Genomic DNA, 25,494 nt, shown 5'->3' on the forward strand with positions numbered 1-25,494 from the left:
TTGATGCTGACCCATAGTAAAATGTGCATCACTGAAAAGCTTATGGGATTCAGCTCACAGAAAGGGTAAAACCTACAAAACAACATGCTCCAACCATGTACATAGGTATACTAGAAGCAAAAAGAAAGTCAGGGCGGGTAGTGAACCACAAACCTGGAGAGGCACCAAAGTAGAAAGAGAAAGTGGAGAACCTCAGGAATCCAAAAGAGCCACATGGGACTGTCTCAATACTTTCTAAGCCATTATCACATCCTGTGTGCTTATTTTCTTGCATGCATGGTCTATTTTGACTTACAAATGGAAAAACTAGCCAACAGTGAAGATGAACATGAATGATCAGTTGGAATAAGGTTCAAATCTCCACACAAGGAAAGCTTGTGACCCAAGCACCATTTCCCTAAGCATGTTCCTCAGAACACTGACCGTGATGGGTGTGCCAGACAGCCTTCCATCACTATGACAACACACCTGAGATAGCTAGACGTGGTGGCACACACCTATAATCCTCACATTTGGGAGCTGGAGGCAGGAGGATCCTATCCAAAGCTGGACGCCAGTCTGGGACACAGGCAGAAAAAACAGGTTCAGGAGGACAGCTGTCAATCTGTCAACACTCTGCTGACACCTGAAAGGATGGAGGAGGGGTAGGAGTAGGGGGCAGAAAGGATTTGATGTTTTATATCCATTTGCTATGGTATTCTTGCTCATTAAAAAGTGTGTATTACTGCTCGATATTTTAATTAGGGGAGAATATAAGAAGTGAATATAAGAAGCTGGGCGGTGGTGGCGCACGCCTTTAATCCCAGCACTTGGGAGGCAGAGGCAGGTGGATCTCTGTGAGTTCGAGACCAGCCTGGTCTACAAGAGCTAGTTCCAGGACAGGCTCCAAAAAAACCACAGAGAAACCCTGTCTCGAAAAACCAAAAAAAAAAAAAAAAAAAAAAAAAAAGAAGCTGGGAAGCATCATTGCATGAGGCAGGAAGTCAGATGCAAGCAGGAGAGACACTGCCCATCCTCTGTGGTGAAGAAAGGAAAATGGGATGGGATGAAATGTTGACCAAACACGCCAACTTTCTATGCACCTCTAAGTCCTTGAGGAAAAAGCTTCTATCATGGAAAGGCATAAGTCCGAATTTTGTAAAAAGGAGCTGCGGTGGGCTGCGTTCCCACCCAGCTCCGTATGGCTAACTTTACCCGAAATAATTAAAGAAACTGTATTCTTTTAAACACTGCTTGGCCCATTAGTTTTAACCTCTTATTGGCTAGCTCTTACATACTGACCTAAGCCATTTCTAATATTCTGTGTGGCACCACGAGCTGGCTTACCAGGAAAGATCTTCACCTGCGTCTGTCTGGAGTGGGAGAATCATGGCAACTGACTGACTCGGCTTTCTTTCTCCCAGAATTCTGTTCTGTCTACTCCGCCTACCTAATTTTCTGTCCCATCAGGGCCAAGGCAGTTTCTTTATTAACCAATAAACAGATGACCTTTCTCCATCAGAATTTGGTAAATTCATCCTTCATTGGAGAAAAGTCTGAAGAAGTATCTAGAAGATTCCTAAAGGAGACAACTGCTTTTGAATTGATAAGCCCTGAGAAACGACAGAGGCTCAACCCTCGCAGGTGACTGGATAGCTGAGGAGCTGCTGAGGGAAAGGAGGTGAGGCCTTGAGTGGGAAGCCTGGTCCTCCAGAGTAGCCGGCTGCAGTTGGGATCAAAGGCTGCTCACGTCAAGGGAGACATGCTTTCAAAACCCGTAGGTGTTCTACCACCAGACTGTATGTTCACCCAAGCACATACAAACTAACGTGTAAAAATCAAAGGCAACTGCATGGTGGTTTGGTATCAGTTTGCTTCTAAATATTTCCTTTCTTTTTTTTTTTTGGTTTGAGAGAGACATGGCTCTTGAAATAATTTAACATTCTTTACATTACTGAATTGTATCTCAAACAGCTCCAAGGAATCCATGAGACAGAATGAAGAGTTTCACTTCCCCGAGAAAATTACTCTCAGATTCTTTGGAAAACACACACACACACAATGTGCACAGACAACAAACTTGTATAAGCACTTACAATAGCTAGCTTTCAAAGCCAAGTGAGATAAAACTGAACCACAATTACAAATACTGGCTTTGAGTAGCATGGAAATACAGATGCCTTGATACGTATGATGTGGTCACATCTTGATCCCCCCACCACAAAGATAGCATAAACTGACATAAATACCCTGCATGCAGCATGCTAACAACATGCTTAGTCATATATATAGTGCAGAATACAGAGATACTTCCTTGGGGAGTAAGGGACTGACTGAAAACTGGGCTTGTTAGAAGAAAAGACAGCCATATGTTCATACTTTGGGCAATGTCCAAAATTAAAAAATTTAGGTCTAGCGTCTACGGAATTGCGTATGAGTTTCCCAACGTCGAAATGGCTAGCCTATCATAGCTGGCAGATAGGTGCATACTCCACCAGGAACATTCCTCTTAGGGAGAAAGAAAACTGGGTTAGACAAAGTGCACTTACTTTTATTTACAGACTCTAATAGCAGAAGTGACGCTGGATGGAAGAGGAGCCACTGGGCAGTGTGTCAGGACACAGACCATGTGGTACAGACAGGAATAGGTTTCCCATACAGTGAGGGGAAAACGGTGTGAGGAAAAAGTGAGCGCCTGCATGCATTCAACGGACCTCGGGAAGTATTCCAGTGAGGGTACAGGTGCCCGTCTGAGGACAGATGGACGGTGGGAGGGCCTACCCCACTGCCTTTCCTTTTTTTCCCAAATGAGCCCATTCCTGTCATTGTGTTTTTAAAAGAAAATAATGGTATCAGGATTTTTCTTATTTGACCAATTATCTAATCTATAATTTCTACTATAGAAAAATCAATGCCTTCAAAATTCAATACTATTAAAGGCTGCTAAATGTCAGAGACAAATTTGACAAGAATTAAAAGCACAAAAACTGTCTATTTTCTCTCAGGGGTACCTAGAGCTCAGAGTTAGAAACTTAAGTCCAATCCCCAAATTCTCAAACTTGGTGATGCTGTCAGTTAGAGAAGAAAACAAGGTGCCCGGCAGGACTACCAAGGTCAGTTAAGTGCCCGGAGAGGAGAATTCTCTCCAGATGCCTGATGGTATCAACCCCAAACCCTAGAACTTTCTTTTGGGAAGTACTTAGGGGAGTATCATGCAGAGACAAAAGACACAGAAACACCATCCACCTACCAAGACACCCTTGGTTCCCCCGCCCTTTCCACAGTCCAGGTCTCCCCAGGCCATCCTTAAAGGACAGAGATCTGGCCACTGGCATGTTGTCAGAGGTCTGCCCTTCCAGCTAATGCCTGCAAATCAGCAATATTGTAATGCACACTCACCATGAAGAGGGTACATCTCCAGTGCAGTGTTCTAGAGAAAACAAGTCAATGAAAAGGCTGGTGTGGCCGGTCAGCAGGTAAAAGCACTTAACCTGACTATCTGAGTTCAGTCCTCTCAGCACCCACCTAATGGAAGGTGAGAAAAGGTCCAAAAACTGTCCTCTGGCCCCCACCCACATGCTGTGGCACCTGCATGCCCCTCCTCCATAAATATAAAAAAAATCAAACAATGGATTAAAAGAAAATAAGGCAAAAATCAAATGGATGATATAACATTCTTATGTCATTAGGTCACTTGTCACATATTCAGAGACGAGTATCCCAAGCTTTAATTGAATTTTAAAGAAATTAGTAATACCTAGAGAGGGAATTTGTACTAGGCAGGAAATTTCAGGAGGCTGTATGATCTTGGGAGGTGAGGAGAGGAAGAGAGAGAAAGGATGAGATGGGGAAGAATGAACATTCAAAGTCATCCTACTCAAACTTCTACCAGTCAAGGCGTCCGCCAGTAGGGGACAACTAAGAACTCAACCTGGCCTCAGGACCATGGTCATGGTCAATGGCATCCAAGAAGCAGTTTAGATGCAGAGGAAAGGCCAGACATGAGAACTGAAAATCCATAAATCAGAAGCTACAGGAGAAAGAAACTTCCCTGGCCAGCTCCCTACAGACAGACAAGCCTTGGTTCTCTGGGAATTCCCTCCTGACATTCAGAGGGAGAACCCCCTTATGACTCCACTGTCCTCAAACTGCAACCAACACTACATTTCTACGAGAAATTCTCAGTCATCAGTCCCTTTACAGCCCCTTAATGCCGCATGTCACACGCTAGCCTCTCCAAGACTTCAGTGGGAGTCATTTGCAGAGCCAAGCAGGGGCCATTCTTTCCAAGCTGAGCACAGGGGCCACCTTTCATGGCACAAATGATACCTACGGCTGGTGCTGATGGCAGCTGAAATGAGGTCTTTATAGGAGTTTCCATAGGTAATGGCGCAATAACCACCAAATTTAAGACTACATAAAAAATGTCATTCTCTCAGCAAGGAAACCAAGAAACTGAGAGAAGAAACCTTTTTCTTTCTTTCCTTTTTTTTTCCCCTGATTGAAAAAAAAAAAAAGAGAGACTGGCAGTGAATCATAATGGTGTAGAGTGTCGATAGAGAGAGGTTTATAACCAATTCTGGTGACACAACTGTGTTCGGGGTTTCCCTAGGCAACGCTTAGCATCCTCGGAGGATCAGAAGGACAAGAATTGCAGGCTGTGGCAGGTCTGCCAAGGTGAGAGAAAACTAAAGAAAGGGTCACAGAGGCTCTTCGCTGGATTTGCCAGTTCAAGGGGTCTACACGTCTAGATGGGGTGCTGCTGGGAGTTAGTGTGCCCACACTTCAGAATCGCCCCCCAAATCCCTGGGAGGCTTGTGCTCTTCACATAAATTCTACTGCATCTTTGTGGGAAATGCTTATTTTTACAGCTTGTTGATGCCAATCACTTTTGTTTTGTATTTTTATTCCTTATCTACTTCCCCAATCCATCATTTAAAAATTGGAGGGGAAGGGAAAAAAGGGACTTGTGATGCTCCTGCCCTTGTAGCACCCATCTCCTGGGTAGTACCATGACACCGTGGCTCAGCATTTTGATTCTGATAATAGAAGACAGATGGACCTTAACCCTCATGCATATGTCCTGGAGTCACCAGGTAAGGATAGGTACATATTCCACCCTCTGTTTACATGCTCTTAGATTCCTCCCCCCCAGCCCCAGCCCTCTGTTCAGTCTTCATTCTTCAAAGAGACTGTCCATTGTACAATGACCCCAGACTTTGCTCTCTGTGCTCCAACATGCCCCCCTCCCCGCACACTTGGATTTTTTCACTCAAGAACCCCAAAGGCAAGCTCAGTCTCTAGCCTGTACAATTTAAGCCTTCAGAGTCATCCTGGAAATCTCTGTGCAAGGACCACAAAACCTGCTCTTAAAGGGACCACTCACTGTCTGAAAGAGAAAAATAGCAAAGAATAATCCTGGGAATCCAAACAGATTTTAGATGAGATAAACGGCAAGCACTTGGGTTAGACACACTTGGGAAAATGCAGCGTAGGGAGGTAAGTCCTCACAGCCAGGTAAACAGGAAGCCTTCACCTGAGACAGTCTGTGTTGGCAACCCTTTAGTACGTCAGCGCTCTACAGAGAGTGGGCTGACTTTAATGTATGGTGAAGTTAAATAGAATTAACGGTAGCAACACAGAAATACTGCCATATATATTAAGTTTATTTCATACCCCTAGGGGACACTACAAAGCACTAACAGATGACAGAGTGTGGAAAAATTCCATAGTGGGGTGGAAACACTCAAAGTTGCCTGGGGAAGTCACAGAGTACCATGTCACATTTGGGGCATGTTTTGAAACATATTGGTTGGGCAGACATCTCAGTGGGTAAAAGCACTTGTTAAACAACTGGAAGGATCTGAGCTTGAACCTCCAGAACCCACGTAAAGTCAGGCACTGCAACCTATAGTTATAATCCCAATCCTTGATGGGGAAGAGGAAAGATGGAGACAGGAGGATCCACAGAATAGGCTGCAACCCTAGTGTACATAACGAAAACAAAACAAAACAACACAACAACAACAACAACAGGAGACTCTGTTGCAAACAAGGCAGAAGGTTAGGAATGACACCCAATGCTATTCTATGGTCTCTACATTCCAGTTGTGGCAAAGGCATACCCGCACTCATAAATGAACACACACACACACACACACACACACACACACAAACTAATACAAGGTCGGGGGATCACAGCCTCCTGGAAAAACACTCATGTCTGTACTATTAAACATAACATTAAAAAGCACATTTGATTGATTATTGATCTTACTCTAGTGAAGAATAGGAAGCTTGTGCTTAATAATTTTTCATATGGTTACAAGAAACAATTATAGAAACTTAACTATTTATCTCTATTGTTTAGAAACGATCAAAACAAAAAAATCCATATATCATATCCATCATCATAATAGCTCCCATATTAAGAGCCTACAGCCAAGACAGTACATTTGACTGTGTGAAACATTTAAACAAATCAGCCAGAGATGAAAAGCCAATATTAACAGTATTGTCTAGTGTTCTGGAGGAGCAAACACCCTCAGCACACACAGATCTCCTTAAAGGGATGGCTGTACTTCATCTCTAAGAGGCACACCATTTACCAAACAGAAAAGCACAACTCTGCTGGTTCTCACTGAAAAAGATTTCAGAGGCTGGACAAATAGCCCAATAGTTAGGAGTGCTTACTGCTCTTTCAGAAGACCAGGGTTCAGATCCCAGCACCCACAGCAGGCGGCTCTAAGGGATCTGATGACCTCTTTTGGCCCCCAAGAGTACCTGCAGGTACATGGTTCATAAAAACTTGCAGAAGTGCTCTCGCTCTCGCTCTCTCTCTCTCTCTCTGTCTCTGTCTCTGTCTCTGTCTCTCTCTCTCTCTCTCTCTCTCTCTGTCTCTCCCCCCCCTTTCCTTCCCTCTGTCTCCCTCTCTCAGGCACACACAAAATAAATAGTTCAAAAAATTTCCCCTTTTGTAGTTGTTACTTTGTTTTGTTTTCCCTAAAAACCGGAGTTTTGAGGCATGAAAATTACCCAAATACTAACAGATGAATGTCTCCATGAACACACACACACATCTGACACCAGAAACACTCCTTAGAATACACTGTTCTACTGCCCAAATACCAAATGAATTGGATTTAGCCTAGAGTGCAATGCAATGAGAAGCGAAGGAGGGGAAACGCCAAATCCTTTAAATCATTCTTAAAATTGGGGCCCCATACATGGTACCAGAAATGGTTCAAAGAACTCATGTTACAAATCTGGTTGGAAGCTCAAAAAGTGTGTGTCTATGCACTAAGTATGGCCTCTTTTTCTGGTTCTGCAGATATTTTATAAAAGATTCTCTTTCCCCCCCCCCCACCTCCGTGTATGCCTACATGCATACCTACACAAATCTTTTCAGGTGCTCATGGAGGTCAGAAGTGGATGCTGGAGTTACAGATGGCTGTAAACTGCCCAGTGTGAGTGCTGGGAACCTATCCTGGGCCTTCAGCAAGAGCAGCAAGCACTCTTAATCAACAAGCCCTCACACCAGTCCCATAAAGAAAGTTTTATTGGAATTCAAACACAACTCAACTCACCTTTTTTTTTTTTTAAAAAAAAACAAACAAACATTTTTTTTTCTTTCTTTTATTCTTTTGAGACAATCTCTCTGTGTATCCCTGGCTTTCCTGAAGCTCACTATGTAAACCAGGCTGGCTTGGAACTCAGAGATTTACCTATCTCCTGAGTTCTGGGATTAAAGGCATATGCCACCATGTTTTGTTTTTAAAATGTGTTTTCTTTAACTGTTCTGCTTCGTCAGCAGAGATAGGTTTTCATAACAGAGATGCGATGGCCCAGAAAGTCTTAGGATATTCTAATTAATGTTTTAAGGAAAAGTTTGAGACACCTTTTACAAAGGATTCTTTCGAGCACTCCTTAGGGAATGCTCACACTCATCTCAAAATATATGAGAAATGACCAAGTCTTTAATATGTGCAAGAATGCCAGATGGTCTCTTTCCCTGGGGAAAAATCACAGGATTTTCCAGTCTTCTGAAAGGGCCACAGGTTCATTAGGGCCCATCTATGTTCATCTGGTAGACCCGGATGGCAAACATGACCATGCCTGGCTACAAAGTGAATTGCTTTATCCGATATTTCTATAGATGATTATGAGTCCTTTCTGCTCCCTGGGAAGAGTTTCTATGTAAGATTCTTGACTTTTTCTTGTGCACTGACACACCTGAGCTTGCTCTCCAACTAGCACCTGGTGCTGGTAACCTTTAACCTAGTTTCATAATGAAGGCAGACTAACGGGCTAGCCTCAGAGATTACCAGAGGTATAAGGTGCAAAGAACAGAGCAGCATAAGGAAGACTGGGGCATAGCATAAGGAATAGCATAAGGAATAGCATAAGGAAGACTGGGGGATAAGGAAAATGTAGCTCTTATTTCCCCAGACAAGGTCCAGACATTGCTAACAATGAATGAGAGGAGGAGCGATGCCTCACAAACTTGCCTATACTTCTGAGAATAGAACCTTCGACTTCCAAACTTGCAAATTTATCCAAAAGACATCACTAAGTCTATTAGGTACCATGTATTAACAATCTCCAACTTTGCAAAACACTGGAAAGCGGTGCAGACAAGGAATCTTCCTTGTGCTAAGCAACCTGTTCTTCAGTTTTCAGGCCCCATTAACAGTGCCTGGCTCAGGAGATTGCTGGGGAACAAGGCTCTCTCTCTGCATGCCCGGAAGAGCACTTCCTCTAGGAGACATATGTTCTACCAGGTATAGCCAGCCTTTCCACACTGGGAAACCAGAGTGCCGTTACAAAGTTCATATTCGTAAATGGCACAATAGTATTGTTTTTAAAACTTACACTATTTAAAGTATGTTTACAGTTTGGTGTTGAGCAGCATTGATGGTTATCCTCAGCTAAAAGCTGTTCTGCTTGGCACTCAGGCTGGATACATTTGGTCAACCTCTGCCACTCGCTCCACCAGATGAGGCGCTGAACCGGCATACAGCACAGCCAAGCTCGGCTCCCATCTGCTCACCAGAGATCCTTATTAGCTGTGCTCTACAATATCAAACCGAATTGAAGCAGTTTGCCTATAGCAGGGATAGGGGAGCATGGAAACCAGAAGCTTGCATCCTAGAGCTTAGCCAAGCAGTTGGAGCACTGTTCTTCTAGCCATACTGGTGTCAGCAGCAGAGAAAGTTCTAGAACCCCAAACTCTTCATTAACACCCAGAGACCAAAAAGGAAAGAGGCAGTAACATGAATCTGCAAGTGAAGGAGCTGGCTTCTTCACTATTTCCACGGTGTGAATGAGTCAGAAGTCTTATTTTAAGGGATTCGGAAGCATCGCCAACAATTTCATGTGACAATATTTACTCCACTGGGAAGGAGAGGGGAAGGTGTCATTAAAGTTAATTATTTCATTTTCATACTTGAATGCAGGGAAACAAAATAAATTTCAATAGAACTTCAGGGCCTAACATTATAGCCCAAGATAGATAATGAAAGAGTGATTTTATGTTTTCTCATGCTCATCAAGTAGAACCAGATAATGCATATTCAAATGAGGAGAGCCTTGAGCTCAGGACTGCCCAGAAGATTTCATCACTTATAAACATGGCGAGTTGAGGGAGCCCCCAGTGGCCACTGAGAAGAAATACATCCATTTCAGCCTCCTGACTCTTTCCTCCCAGCTTCCTCGTTTATTTATAAACTGCTTAGCCTTAAGAAATTATTTTCAGTAGCCAATAAATTCTAAAACCAAACTTAGGAATTCATACGGAAAACACTCTCAGAATGAATTTGGATTTCCTGCTATCCTTACAGTGAACAAGCGGCAGTATATAAATGCAGACACACACACACACACACACATGCACACACACATCTATATACATGTGTATATCATACACTATAAAGCACACTGACTTTCAGGTTTCTTTGTTTAATCTAGGCAAATACATAGCCAATGGGTGCCAAAAGACAAGGCCTCTATTCCTTCCCTCCAGGTGGGGAGGTTTGGCAGATCCCATTGCAATTTCCTTGCAGCAAAGGGCTGTGACAGCTGCGACAAAGGGGTTCAGAATCATATTCTAACTATTCACGCTTTAAATTATTGACACTCGTTATTTACAAATAAAAAATGGTAGGTACCATTTATAAACACATTCCCATGCTGTTGTTTGAATCCTGGGAGTAAAGCTGAACATAAAATGTGTTCATAGAAACGTTTGATGGGCACTTTAGATTAAAGGCACACGGGAGCCAGCAGAAGTGCACTGAGAAGTGAGGTCTAGACACATGCTCCTTGGAGTGTGACACGCCCACAGCTACCACAACCTGGATTAGCTGAAGGGAGATCCCTGGTCCACAGTGCAGCAGGATGGTAGTATTGACCTGCTCACCTAATCCCCAAGAGTTCATAACAATTCAAAACAAAAAAAAACAAAAAAAAATAATAAAGAAAATGGAACTAAAAATCTGTGTGTGGCCTTAGAGATCACCAAATATAAATAAATATTTACAAAAACATTCGTACCGTTCCAATGTTGACTTTGGCACTTAGAAACAAAAGCCTTGTCTTCTCTCACTTGGGGAGCCACACTCCTTAGTAAACAAAACATCCAAAGTCAGGTAATCAATTCCTAGACCCAAATTAGCAAAATAATTTACTACATTGAGTATAAAAATGTCAAGGGTGGGTAATTAGAATTATATGCACAGCAAGCTTCTGGAGGAGGAGGAGGAGGAAGAGGAGGAGCAGGAGAAAGCAGAGCAGCAGGAGGAGGTGCTGCTCAAATTAGCCGGGCTTAGGGATGAAAGCAGGCGGGGATTCGGGATCATCAGTAAAGGCCACAATAATATGACATTATTACACGTGGCACGGAAATTATTTTTAAGAAAAACTCTGTGGTGTAGACAGAGTATGTATGATGTGATGGATCATTTTAATAACTGTCATTCAATGAAGACAATGTGTGTTCATGCCATGGAAATCACATGGGTGAAGCAGAACGCTAACCGATACAATAGGATCCTGGTCTGCTGCTGTTTCTAGGCCTGGTTTCACTCCAAAGTACAAATGACGGGTACCACAAGGGGAGGATGTCTAGCTAAGGAAGGAAAAGAAAACCTGCCCAGACTCTTACCAGCCTGCAGTGGAGAGCTCAGCAGAGGCAAAAGATCTGACTGGGGTCCGAGTGTGTCCCACGAGCGCACTGGGCTGCTCCCATGATGGCCTGGAGCAGTGTGGTTCACTCCACGGCAAAGGTCTCTGGTATTCCTTAAGGCAGGCAAAAACCCTAAGGGGATTACAATGGATACAGACAGCCCTCACTCCTGAAAGATGCTCAGTCAAAGTCAAGCTACACTAGCTTACCATATATATTCTACAGCAATGTCAAGGGCAGATAAAAATAAGTTATTGAGCAAAGCAGGGTGGCAATCTGTAAGACCTGCATTTCAGTCTAGGCTCCAGTACTTGCTAGCTGTGTGACCTTGGAGAAACTGCTTACCCTTTCTGATTAACATCTGTGGAAAGTTTGCCCCTATCTATTTCAAAGCCTTCTCATGAGGACAAAAGCAGAGAATACAGGAAGTATCAGGGCACAGTAGGCTGCATGCTCACAACCAGAGTAGAGCATCATATACATCTAGTGCAAAGCACCTAAAGAAGCAAGCCAAGGGAACAGGAGATTCCTATTGTCTTCTTCCCCGTTCTCCTAGTGGCTCCTGTATGCCTGGGAAGGCTGGGGACAAACAAGGACAAACTAGGAAACCCCTATGCCAGATGCTTCAAGACAGGTGCCACCCTGCTCTACTCTGACTTCAGGCCTCCTTGCGATGCCCCAGGCTGCCACCTAGCCTTTGCCCAAGGACAGACCTCAGAATGGAGAGCAGAGGACAGTGTTACACAGGGAGGACTGGAAGACATACACTGAAATTTGAAAGCAATTTTTTATCCCTTTTTGACCCAGTTGTGATTAAAGGTGGCATCGTTGGCCTGGGCAGATGAGCTGCTTTGTGGAAGCTGTGCTTCGGCAGGCTCAGGGAGCTGGCAGAGACAACAATAGTAACAAAAACTGAGAATGGCCCTGTAGCCAGTCACCTCTGAAGTGAAAGGCTTGCTCCATAGACAAGGATGGCGAGGAAACCCCCTTGCTATCATAGCACAGGCTGAACAGACTAAAGTCAGCCAAATAGCTCCTGAATACCTGCTTCCTTGGTGAGCCTTGCAGGGACAGGGAGTAGGGTGGCCCAGGGGAAGCCTGGGGTTATTTGGTTGTTTTGAGGCAGAGTCTCACTCTGTAGCCCCGCGTGCCTTGAACTCCTGACTCAGCCTCCAGATAGCTGGAATGACAATCATGAACCTCCATGGCCAGCTGCATGTGGGCCTGACGGGAGCCCAGCACATGTCGGCTTGGGAGAGTGCCAGGATCATGCCCAATGCATCCTTCCTCAGCGAGCACAGCTGCTGCAGTTGTTAAAGGGAGGCTAGAGCCACTAACATCCTCTTTAAAAGGGAAAACATCTCATTTCCTTTAGAAAGTTCTATTTGCAGTGATTAGTTTAGAAAACCTGGGATTTTAACCAGTCTTCAGGATGTTCAGCTTTCCCCAAACTAATTAGATTAGCAGCCGATAAAGCATCCCTAGTCTCTCATCCTGGAAGGAAAAGATGGGGAAAGGGAGCATCTGAAGGGTGGACAAACTGGCTATCCTCCAAGAGGATAAGATCTAGTGACCAGGACAATAGGCCATTACAGGTAGAGAGCTTCCCACAGGTGGAGGCTCAGGCAAGACACAAGTCCAGAAAGCAGGAGCTAGAGTACAAATGATGAGATTAAAGAGGGCGTCGCACTGGTCTCCTGAGCAATGCCTTATGAGCCCTGTGCCTGTCTTGTTCTTGAGAGTAGAGCCTGCATGTGTACTGCTCCCACCCCACAGGGGCTCATCAGGGTGAGCTCTGTCTCCTCTGTGCACTGTGGGCTGACCGTGTTTGCAGCTGCAGCCTCTGAGCTGGAGGGGGTAAACTGCTCACCTTAGTCCCACCTTGGGTCACTGACAGCATTAAAGTAGGAAGTGGGAAAAACATTCCCCTGTGAGCTCTGTCTCAGGGGCATCTGAGAGTCAGGAGGACGGGGTTCAGTGGCAGCTTTTGTCAGAATGTTCTCACCTGCAGCTAAGCATGCTGGGAGATGCTTTCCCTTTCCCTTGGGTTTTAGTTCCAGTGATGAAAGCTCATCTCGCCGATGAGTAAGCCCCTTCATTTAAAGAGATGTTATAAGTGTAGTGAGGATGCAGTGACAACATTTGGACAAAATACATGTGACGAAAGAACACCTGGCAAACATGTGAATTTATGTGCACGACTGTGCAAGGAGGCCCCCAGGCTGTGTCATTAGCCTCCAAAGGGAGCCATCATCTTTCTACCAAGCACAAAAAAAAAAAAAAAAAAAAAAAAAAAACACCACACACACACAAATCACCTTGGAATCCACTTGAATGAATCCTGTGATATACGCTCTTTTTCTGTTTTTATTTTTTAAAACATGTACAGGCAGGTCACCTGCATGCACCTGTATGTGCACTGTATGCATGCAGTGCTCACAGAGGTCAGAAGAGGGCATCAGAGTCCCTGGACTGGAATTACAGACAAATGTATATGGGTGCTGGGAATCAAATCCAGGCCCTTTGTAAGAGCAACTAATGCTCATAACCACTGCTATCTCTCCAGGCAACTCGTGCTATACACTCTTGGTCGGCACGATGTTTCTGAAAGTCTTCTGGCCCCAGAAGGTAATCATTTTGTAAGGGTTGTTTCTAGATAATACTGCATATTTTGCCAAGACCAAGAATTTTTTACCCATTCACTTCTTGGTAGATATGTAGGGTACTTTCAGTTTGGAATTAAAAGTGCTCAGAAAATTCTGGAAAATAAGCCACCAAGACACACACACACACACACACACACACACACACACACAAGCACCATACACACAATGTGGTTTATCACACTATTGGCTTTGTTTTGTTTTTGAGACAGGGGTCTTTGGTATTCCAGGCTTGCTTCCAACTTGCTACATAGCCAAGGATGACCTTAAACATCCAATTCTTCTGTCTCCACCTCTCAAGCACTCAGTTTGCCAAATGTCTGGTTTCTGCAGGCTGAGGGTAGAGCCTAGGGCTGCTGTGCATGCTATTAACCAAGCTGTATCTTCTGACCAACTAATTGGTTTGGAATTTCAAGATGTGCACACTTCCAGGAAGTCAAGAAAACAGTCTCTATTTGGGTTAGATAGCATGAATTTCCTTGTGGTTTATTCTCTGGATGCCTCTGCCTGTGGGAAATCTCTTTTAAAATGGCTATTTTCCCCATTGCAAGACTACCTTTTGTAGTGAAATTCTGAAGCAAAATCTAAGAAACCAATTTATGCCTAATTGATTCCTAAAATGAGTCCACTTTCTTTTTCTGCGGAAGCTGAACATAAGGGCTCATTATAAACCCTTAATATATACATCTGCTCTGTCCATGCAAAGACAATGATGCAAAGAGCATCTACGGGCAACAAGAAGGCCAGAACTCCTTCCCCGCAGACAGACCCTAATGCCAGGCTTGCTTTAAGGATCTGAGCATGATGGGGCAGCAACCTTACCCATAAGAGATAAATTCATCCCTAGGCAAATGCCCAGTGAGACATATTCTTATCATTATCTCAATTTCTGGTGGTGGACTTGGTCATGCACTAGGTAAATGGGTTCATACATTTTTTAAAAAGGTGCATCAGTGGCTTGTTGATTAGTGAGATGGAATTCATGACAAAAACAAATATTGAGGAAGGATTTGTTTGGGCGTGGTCTGAGGAGCAGCCCATCATGTTGGGGAAGGTTGGGTGGCAGGAAGCTCTCAGGTAGCAGGAGTTACACGGCTGCAGATGTGCAGGGCTGGGGCTTCTCAAACCTGTACTAGGGGATGGGAAGTGAAATCAGCTAGAAACCCCAAGGACTACCCTCATCCCCGTCTCCCTGCAACCTATTTCCTCCAAAGAAGCTCCACCTGCCAAACTGCCCATAATTTCTCCCAATATCATCATCAGCTGGGGACCAAGTGAGCCCATGGAGAGGTATTTTCTATCTAAACCAGGATAACAATAGACTTAGCAACAGTTGATGTTATTGGCAAGCTGAAAAACTCAGAGTATCCCTAGGCTCAACTAGAACGTCTTCCTCACATAAGTGAGGTTTCTAATCTGCCAATCATAGCATCTCATCTTTTCCTCCTCTAGGTGTACACTGTGGGGATCGTCACTGACACTGTACCTAGAGATACCTTCCAACCAGCTCCCAGCGCCACTGCGGCTGAACACTGACCTCCTCTGCACACATCTCTATCTGTTTCTATTCAAGGACCCCAAACCTTCAGTTTCCATGATCACTGGTGGCAACCCCACACCTCCTGGCAGCCTTAAAGTGACATAATTAAGAAACAGATAGTAGATTTTAGCCAGGTGGCGGTGGTGGCACACGCCTTTAATCCCAGCACGTGGGAGGCACGGGCAGGTGGATCTCTGTGAGTTCAAGGCCAGCCTAGTCTACAAGAGGTAGTTTCAGGACAGCTGAAACAATAATACATAGAAACCCTGTCTCGAAAAACCAAACAAAAGAAAAATAAAAAAGAAGTAGATGTTAATTTTATGGGTTTACAGTAAGATTTACAGGAAGCTTCTTGGACACTTGACAAAATTCCCAAAGGCCAGAGTTGCAAGATCAGATCTCTAAGGAGGCATGTCAGGCAGGAACCCTTGCCATCTGCTGTTACACAGCCCTATGTCCTATACACACCCTTCTGGTCACCATTGGAGCAGCAGGCTCTCTTTGTGATGAAACACCACGACCAAAGGCGACTTGGGGAGGAGAGAGTTTATTCCACTCACAGGTCCATATTCACAGCTCACCATCAAAAGCTGTGAGGGCGGGAACCTAAGCAGGGCAGGAACCTGGAGGCAGGAGCTGATACAGAGGCAGCGGAGGATGCTGCTTACTGGCTGTTTCTCATGGCTTGCTCTGCCTACTTTCTAACAGAAACCAGAACCAGGAGCCCAGCGGTAACACCACCCATAATGGGCTGTGTCCTCCTGCATCAATTGCTAATTACGAAAATGCCTGGCAGCTGATCTTACAGAGGCATTTTCCACAACTGAGGTTCCTTCCTTTCAATAACTCCAGTTCGTGTCAAGTTATCATAAAATCAGCCAGTCCACAGGCCCTTTCCCCAAACCAAATCCCAACACCCTCTTGGGCCTGAGAAGTAAAGGGGCTATCAATCAGAACTGGGGGAAATCTAGGTTCCAGGGGGCACTTTAAAGAGTGAGAGGGACATGGTCTAGATTCCTCCAGGTTTGGAATTCCCTCCCTAACCACCTGGCCCAGCTAGATATCAGAGAAGCCCCGGAGCCTGCAGCTGGGTGCCCACAAAACCAGATACTCGAATGGAGCTGGGGTAGGCACCCAACTGCAGATTCAGGGTCCTCCCTGATATCTAGCTGGGCCTGGTGGTACATTCTACAGAAACTTTCTCTTACCAAGATCACGGGTCTGTATCTCAAGGACTACTGAGAAAGACACATGGAAAGGGAAGATATTTTAGGATATTTTTCCTTCTGGAACATGTGGACACATGACTCTACATGGACAACACAGTATCTCATAGAAAGCCCTTTAAAAGAGCTGAGTCTATATATGGAGAAGGGAGCAAGGCTCTATCAGCACATTGCATGAGGCTAGAGCAATGTGCAGCTCTGGAGTACTAAGATGGAATACAGGGATAAAAGAATATGTAGGAACAAGAAAGAGCCTGTCTCCTATCTGGCAAGGTGTGTGGTGGTGGTGTATGTGTGTGTGTGTGGGGGGGGGTAAGAGCAGTTCATATCTGAACTCCCAATTCATGGGTCATTTCTTACTACCATGCTCTGCCCCTCTCTTGTAAACCATAGGGTTACTCTCAAGTATGTCCTAGGATTAGGTAGGGCTAGGAGACCTTCATCCAGGGATATGCAGTCCCAGTGCCTGCCACTCAACCCTGCTAGGCATCAGGGAGCCTGTAGCTGGAAGCTCACAAGACCAGACTGGTGGAGTTGGAGATAAGGGAGGAGAGCCGAGCGTTGTTCATGAGAAATGTCTTCCCCAAGTATAGTTAACTCTGATCAAAACAAACACAATTACCTCCTCCCACTGCCTCTGCAGAGAAAGGGAGACAGTGGGTCAAGGAGGTTCAGACGAGGGGCAGTAGAAATGTCCCCATATGGTAAAAACGTCCCCAAATTATCAGCATGCAAGAGACCTGACAAGCAGGCAGGCAGGCAAGCACTCTTGACTTTGTCCCCTAGACCACTAAGCAGGTTTGCCTTCCAGTTCTTATTTGAAGAGTGGATTCCTAGTTGATCACAGACATAGAAATGCAGAAGGGTAGCCCTAACCCCCAACCTCTCCAAAGATAGATCTGCAGGTGAGGGGGCAGGCGCCTGGCCCCTATGACCACTCCCATCTAGGGCTTTCACCACCCAGCAGGGGTAGGTGGGTTGACACCTCTGGAAGCCATCAAACAGGGTCTGCTGAAGACAGCCTGCTCCAAATGGAGAAATCAAAAGGGCCCGGCGCCTGCCTGCAGGCTCCTGAGGTGGCTCCCGGGTAGACTCAACAAGTTCCAGGGGCCTCGCAGCGCCGCCTGCAGCCCAGAAACCCCAGGATGTGGCAGTGGAGCTCCGCGCGCAGGCGGTTGCCAGCGGCTGCTTCCAGCACCTCCTCCTTCTCCTCCTCCTGCCAGAGATCTGGCTCCGGCTGGAGGGGCTCCTCCACGCGCCGGGCCCCCGCCCCACGCACGCGGCCCGGCCCGCCCCCGCCCCACCCCCGCCCCACGGGCCCCGGGGCTCCGCCCGCCTCGGTGGCAGGCGAGCGCACAGGCTGCTGGCGCGCAGCTCCGGGCGCCCTCTCTTCAGTCCTCTGCTGCCCGGCTCCACAGAGTGGCCAGGACCTGGAGCAGCGGCCAGGACTCCCTTCCCGCTCCCTCCACCTCCCCGCCCCCTCCGCCCGGCCCGACTCCCGGATCTCGCCGAAGACAATTGCAGTAAATGAGGACATCTGAGGAGCACGGAGCCGGGTGGCTGTGGCTGGCTCCGCCGCGCCGCGATCGGGCGAGCGCGCGGGCGTCCCCGGAGCCGGCCGAGCCACTGCCTCCCCGCGCGCGTCGCTGAGCAGGAGCCAGAGGGACTCGAGCTGCGGCGCGGGGGCCGGCCGGGCCGGGCGGGCCGGGCCCGTGGCAGTGGAGGGGGCGGGCGGCGGGCACGCAGCTGGCCAAGTCCCCGGAGCCGATCCTCCTTCGGCACGAGCCCGGCGATCTTTGCCGTGGATGCTCTGCCCCGAGTGCTCCGTGCCGCGCCAGGCTTGCCAGGGTCCGCGGCAAGACATGCCCGAGTCAGGCGCTGCACCGACCTCCACTTATCAGTAAGCAGCCAAAGGTAAGCGGAGCCCAATATACCCTCCCGCGCCCCGGAGCCCGCTGCACTTGACCGCGGGCAGATGGGTGCAGACCCTGACTCGTGCGCACGCACTCGCCCCTAAACCGGCTTTGCCTGGGTCCGGGACAGGAGGGTGTAGCCAAGAGCAGACCCGGTGGCGGGCAGTGGCGGGGGTGGGGGGCGAGGTTACGCAACTGCATCTGACAGGACCTGGTCGCCCAGGGGCATCTGGCAACTTTGGCGACAGCATGGGAGGAGCGGGAATGTGATGTCTGTTCTAGACAAACGCCACAGCCTTGTGAGCACAGGGCATCCTTAGCCAGGCAGAACTAGGCAGGAGGGGGTGGGGGCTCTGGGAAGGACCATCTCTCTGGAATGTTCGAGGTTCTGAAAGTATTATCCAAACTAAAGCGAACAGCCAAGTACAGTATAGCTGATTAACTTCAGGGAGATGGGGGGAATAAGTCTGAGCAGAGGGGCCCTGCCGCCTGCCGTTTAGCAGAGACCGAAGCAGGAGCGAAGGCAAAAATGCCCACGTGAAATGTTCGTCTCTCTTGCTTAACTGGTATTGGCACCTTCTCCGGGCTGAGGGCTGGGGTCTGCACCCGCTGAGCTTCTGCGTGTCTGGCATCCCATGTCTGACCTGCACAAGCGTGGGAAACCAATCTATGCTGCAGAACCTAGGGAGCTTAGTGAGGGCAGGAGAGAGGAGGGAACAAGGGCCAGACCCAAGCAGGGGCAGAGACTAGAGCCCAAAGTCAAGAATAAGATTCTGTATCTTGCTTGTTCATGCTCGGGGTTCCAGGCTAGTGTCTCCATTGCTTGAAAAAGGAGCCTCTCCCTGTGACCTCAACATTCTACTACCCTGAAAATATGCCACAAGGAGATGGAGCCAGTGATAAAGGGATGCCAGGAATGGGGGAGGAGAGGCACCCCTGGAGTAAATAACGGAGAAAATGGGTGCTTTTTACTCCCTGCAGACCAGGGCTCAGATCCCTTTCCCTCTCTTGGTGCAGGGCAGGGGCTGGGGGATTGGCTGCCCTCCTGGGCTCATGAGCTAGAAGCAGTAACAGAAGCAGTTTAATATGACCTTGTCTGCATGGGTGCTGAAATTCTGCCGAAGCATCCCGAGGTGAAACTGGCAAGAGTGGGAAGGAACTTTGGGCAAGCCCTGCCTTGGCTAAGAACCTACAAGATCATTTCAGAGCACCAAGGCATGGGCTAGCACCAGGTTGAGGTCAGCCACGTGAAGGTTTTCCCTTGGAAAAATGACTTGATTGGGGTTCTTTTTCACAACCTGACCAGGGCACATTCAAGGTTACAGGACTAGGTGTTTGACTAAAAATGCCATTCAGATCATAAAACCTAGATCACCCCCCCCCATGAGAAGTTCATAAATAAAAAGGATACTGCCTCCTGAAGCTGATGGTAAAGGCTGAACAGCCAGTAATCATTTCACTCCGCAGAGGCGGAACATGCTGGGTTTTACTATTCATGGTGTGCTATTTCTTACATTCGCATCCTGTTGAATGTTACTTTTCAAAGTTCATATTTATCTTTGCAATATTTTTTTGCAAGCAAGATTAGCAAACGTGCACAAAACAGCTCAAAGGAAAAAAAATGCAAGTCCTGCCATCTGCATACCTCACCGGTTATTAATAATTTACAGTCCGGGTTTACTACTTCCATGAGAGGGTGACTGCCCTCCAGGACGGGTTTATCAGAACTGAATCTGGGAGGGAGCGAGCCCAGCATAGCTGTCACATTTGGCATAAATTATGTGAGCCATAGATAGTTTTGTTTTCTTCATTAAATCCATCTTTCCATTAAAAGGTAGGGTGATTCAATTTAATTTTTTTTTTATCTGCAAAGGTTCCTCTTAAAAGACAGGATGTCCTTGAAAAGCAAAGAATGTCTTAAAAGGACAACAGTTGCCATGATTTTCTGTTTTATTGTCGTGATTAAGACACTGGGCTTTTGACATAAATCAGGTCCATTATCACATTGAGAAACATAACTAGTGGTTACGAAGCAGGCTAGTAAGACAAGCACTAGAAAGCTCTATGAAAATCTGCTCATCCCATTACCTCAGTTTACCACAGAGCTTCTCTGCTGCGGCTTATTTTGCCCCATGAAAGAAATTTTAGACTTTTGTCTTCCCCTTTGTAGACAAAATTTTAAGAACTACGTAAGTAAATGAAAGGCTTGTGCTGACAGATCTCCATCTCCAAAAAAGACCCCTGCACAGTAGAGTTCACAGAAAATAAAGAGAAGGCTGGGGCATACCAATCTATCCTAGCGAGAGGCCAGGTATTTATCAACACTGCTAGATGTTTGCATACCTGTTTGTTCCATTGCACGGCTATTTGGCCAAGAGAGACAGATACCGAACTCCCTGGTAGAAGCAGATTACTTACATTGGGTTCAGACAATAATGCTCAGAAATGATCGGAGGCATAGCACGGTACAGCAGTTCTGAGGACAGGCCTTGCCACTGAGGAGCAGTAACAGAGCCACCAGAGGCTTTAATTCTAACACTTTAGACCAACCCAGCAGCCACCTAAGCCAGAGATGCTGTTAACAGATCATCTGGGGTACCGCACCGATATACAGAATGGAAGTGGTTCACATCCTCCTGGGAATGAAAGGCTATAGGACTTCCAGACACAAGAAGGACTGTTTTCCATAGAACCTTCGTAAATGTGACAGCCGGGTTCTACTGTAGTTCCAGAGACCCGCATTCTTCAACCCGCAATTCGCTGACATAATTTATGATGAGGAACCTTCACGCTTGATTTTAATATTTCATAACATTATGGAGTGGCTTCAATATTTTAAAGCAGAATTTAGTATGAGCGATGTGACATGACAACACACACGTCTCCACGATGTTCAGAGAAGCCTTTATCCAGGCTTAATCTCCCTTTATGTAAATACTCTAAACATCATGACCTTTAATCAGTACACTTTTTTTAAAAAAAGTGCTTTTCTTATACCTTAAGGATGGAATACAGATTTGTACGAGTTACAGTGGCCCTGGCAAATCACATACACAAGTTGTCTGGATGACTTCACAATTAGCAGTGTGGCACACAAGGTCTGGGTCTGAACCTCTCAACCATGTCTGAGGATATAACCGTTTCATTCCCCGAAGGTACAGAAGGCATGGTGGCGTCATGGAGGCAACCAAGACCCTGCCCTCAGATTAAGGAACACCAGAATGTCAGAGACATCTCCTGGTTATTCAGTCACTTGGGTCCTAAGTCATCAGGATTTGCAGCCTGAACTGGAGACTAAGTTCCAGCTGGACATGAGAGAAACATGAACTTGAATATGGAGAAAGTAGAAATAGGAGACAAGAAAGAGCTGTGTTTCTAAATTACCCCATAAACCTTACTTCGTGAGGATTTGGAAAGAATTCTCTCTGAAGTAATCATTTGGATATTGCTTTTGTAGAATAGGGGGCCGAGGATTTGAAGGACTGCATATTCATAGGTGTGTCCAATGGCCACATCAATCTGGGATTGGGAAGGCTGAGAAAGAAAAGACTAGAGAGAGACTTATCCGCGCAGGGTGTACAGTCACAGAAGTTCCACTATTTTAACAAATGAAGCAAAGAAACAACAACCAACAGTGATCCTAACCACACGTCAAAATGCTCCTCGTAGTTTGCATTGGAGTTACCATGGAAAATTCCAGTCCAGCCTTTGATAATCTAGCCTAGGGCATAAAAATGAAAACAGTAAACTACAGACCAGGAGGGGTGAGAGAGAAAGCTGCAGAACGCTGAAAACGTAACAAGCAGCTTTGCAAATGAAAGTTGATTTCTCTCCATTTCAGTGACCGGAGAAGCAACAGGGCAGGCTGATGTTGCGGCCCTCATGTCAGCAGCTGTGAGAGGAAACTCTAAGGAACAGCAGATCCATTGCTCACTTGGTATTCCTAGTCCTTTCCAGCAAGTGACACAGGTCCCCTATGCCTTATTCTTGGAAGTATCCCGAATGGGTCAACCGTCCTGCTGTAAAATCTCTTCCACGTGTTTTCAGTGGGTAGATTCTAGACAGCTCATAGCATCTGCAGCCTGCTTCATGAGATCTGCTTTTTTTTTTTTTTCTCTAGTGCTTTTAGGAATCTTGGAAATTTACTGGCACTATAAAGACCTGACTCTTAGAAGGGAATGGACATGGGCAAGGTAGACAGATAAGCAACAGGGAATTTCAAGACTGCAGGAAAGGCCTTCAAGGAATCTGGGTCCAACAGGAAGAGAAGAAGTGACTAGGATGTGGCAGACACGCAAGGACATCTAGAGTCACGAGAGAGAAGAAGGATGGACAGTTCTGGTGTGAGTGACGCCTTGACTGACTTCAAGTGTCAGGTTGAGAGAGGATCCTGGGCCCAGCACATAGATACCAGTGCTTATACCAACGGGGTGTTACAAGAAGAGGAAAGAGACTAGCAAGGGAAGTGACATTTGGCAAAGGTTTGGGTTTTAGCATCACAGGGTGCTCGGACATGGTTTGAAGCCACTTTAAGAAGGACCTCCAGAAGGGCAAGACAGGCCTCCCAGGATGCTTTCAGCAAGAGTGTGTATCAAAACTAACTGTTGGTATCTAGATAGAAAACAGAGAAAAGGAATCAGAGGCCAGCTGAGAAGGTGCCAGGGGTGAGAACTGACTAGTACCAAATGTGGCTGGCCCTGCGGTTGGATAGAGAGGGGCCAGCTATGACAGATCTTTAACAGTGGAATCCTGTACCATGGCAACGGTAGAGAACTGACTGAAGTTCTACCCAGGGGTTGAAGAGCCAGCAAGAAAAAGGGGTGGTGATTCCCTGGAATTTGAGACTGGGGTATTCAACTGGAAATACGACATGAGAAGGTGAGGGTTTTTTGTTTGTTTTTGTTTGTTTGAAATCATTTCTCTTAACTCTAAGCATCAAAAGTACTTTCAAAAAGGGAGGAAAGGATGGATGGATGGATGGACCTGGAGACTCACAACTCAAAGAGAGCCTTAAGGAAGGGACACTGTAGGATCTAGTAACAGGGGCTCAATGAATATTTAATGAGGCTATTAACAGTAAACCTAGTCAGTCATTTCACTGGAAATCCGGGGAATCCTGGCTGGAAGCAACTCTTCCTCTCTTTTATTTATTTATTTTTTTAAAAGAAGATAGTCTAACCATGCTGTGTTTCGAAAAGAAATGCCTAAAGGGCTGAGTTTCCTCTGCCCAGCTCACAATTGGGATCTCCTCTGCTAAAGTCCACTTGGGTGGACTTTGAGTTTTAAGGGAAGAATGTCTTTGAGCTGACTTACCTTGAGAGACAAACAAGAAGAGCAAGCCTAACTGCCTGCTTTCACGTCCATGAAAGCTCTCGCACACAAGAACTGACATTCTAAGTTTAAGGGAATTTTCACTAGAGTTCTCCCAGAGTTCACTGGGCCAGGCTGAGAGCCCCCAGTGTCTGCCTCGGGACCTTTAACCTCACATCTCAGTTTGAGACTGTGACACCAACTTCCTTTCCTTCAGTACTGTCTGAAAAGTCTGTACAAGGATGGTACATGCCGATTCCTCCCTCCTGTCTTCTTGAAACCACACTACACAAACGGCTACCATCCACTGATGATGAACTTGAGGCTCCCACAGCTTGGAACCTGTGTCCAGGACTTAGTGTCCTGAAGAGTTCTTGGAACGCTGCCAGTGGAAGCATGGGGAGTTGGAAACTTTGAGAGCTACCAGTGTCTTACTTTTAAATCCTAGCTTTCATGTTTCTTGTCAGGGTTGTTTAAGACAGTGGTGTTATGACTTCTCCCCGTCAAATGTCGTGTGTGCGGGTTTGAATAGTGGTTGTTAGTTCTATAACCTCACTAAAATAATTTGTGCCTCCACTCAGTTTATTTTTGTCTTGGTATTTGTATTTTTCTTTGTATGTATTATATTAACTCTCCTCTGAATACATCTCCATTTACTGTGTCTGTCAGATTCACTGATGTGGCAAATTTACCCAGGGTTATGTAGAGCGATGACATCATTGAATCTGTGCAAATATGACCCAGTCTTACTCGACAGGGATGATGCCCCATGACCCTCTATGGCATATGATCAGGTGCAGGCACAGACACACATGATAAATAAAAATTTTAAAATCAAAAATGAAGAAGATATCAAGGAGGTGGGGGAAGGAAATAATGAAAGGCACAAGCCAGTGGTTTATCTTCATAAATGCACTATCAGAATGATCCGAGGAAGCCAGCAATGCTTCTGCATCTCTTTAATCCCAGCACTGAGGATTCTGAGGCAAGTGGATCTCTCTCTATGAGGTCAAAACCGGCCTAATCAATCAACACAAGCTCCGGAACAGCCAAAGCTACACAGTGAAATCCTGTCTCAAAAACAAAAACCAATACATAGAAAGTGATCCAAGGAGTTTAAAAAATATATAATGCTTCCTAGTCTCTAACCTCTAGACACTAACTTAACAGGATAGGGGTGGGGACTAAATATATAGTTTCTTTTTTCTTTTATAAGTCTCAGTTCCTAACCCATTGCAGAGAACAAGTCCAGGGATCAGTCTTTAAGGAAAAGCCATCCTTTTTTCCTTCTGCGGGAGAACAGCCACTTATTGGGCTTTGTTTACTTGCCAAGACAGACTCCTTGTTTTAAACACAAACATGCATACATGCATGCACACACAGAAAAAGGCTCCACCTCATCAACACTCAGGTCCTCCTCCAAAGAAAGCGTTAAGAAGAGCAACCAGGAGCAGGAACAATGAAGGATTGGGTGAGATCAGCATTTGCCTTGTATTCGGGAGTCCACTCATTGTCCGCCTTGTGCTCATGTCTTATTCTGTTGATCTCTTTCTTCTTGCCATGATCTGTAAATTACCATGATGCCTGCACCATGGAGGGCTGTAGATGGAGGCAAACATAGGAATATCAGCTTAGCCTCCCCACTAGATTGACACTTGAGCATTCTGTATGAGGAGAGTGT

At 46.0% G+C, this 25,494-nt stretch overlaps 2 protein-coding genes across 4 annotated transcripts in view; one reads left to right on the forward strand and one right to left on the reverse strand.

The window, feature by feature from the left end:
* Positions 1-25,494, reverse strand: part of Dock1 (dedicator of cytokinesis 1) — a 497,567-nt gene that overhangs the window by 213,999 nt on the left and 258,074 nt on the right. The gene's annotated exons all lie outside the window — the stretch shown is intronic.
* The window catches only part of Insyn2a (inhibitory synaptic factor 2A), a 56,104-nt gene continuing 48,672 nt past the window's right edge, over positions 18,063-25,494 (forward strand). For both annotated transcript variants that reach the window (XM_057777088.1, XM_057777089.1), the window contains exon 1: positions 18,063-18,504. The gene's annotated coding sequence lies outside the window, so the exon portion shown is untranslated. The remainder of the gene's footprint in view (positions 18,505-25,494) is intronic.

The sequence above is a fragment of the Chionomys nivalis genome, chromosome 8 (genome assembly GCF_950005125.1).
Source record: "Chionomys nivalis chromosome 8, mChiNiv1.1, whole genome shotgun sequence".
Taxonomy (NCBI): domain Eukaryota; kingdom Metazoa; phylum Chordata; class Mammalia; order Rodentia; family Cricetidae; genus Chionomys; species Chionomys nivalis.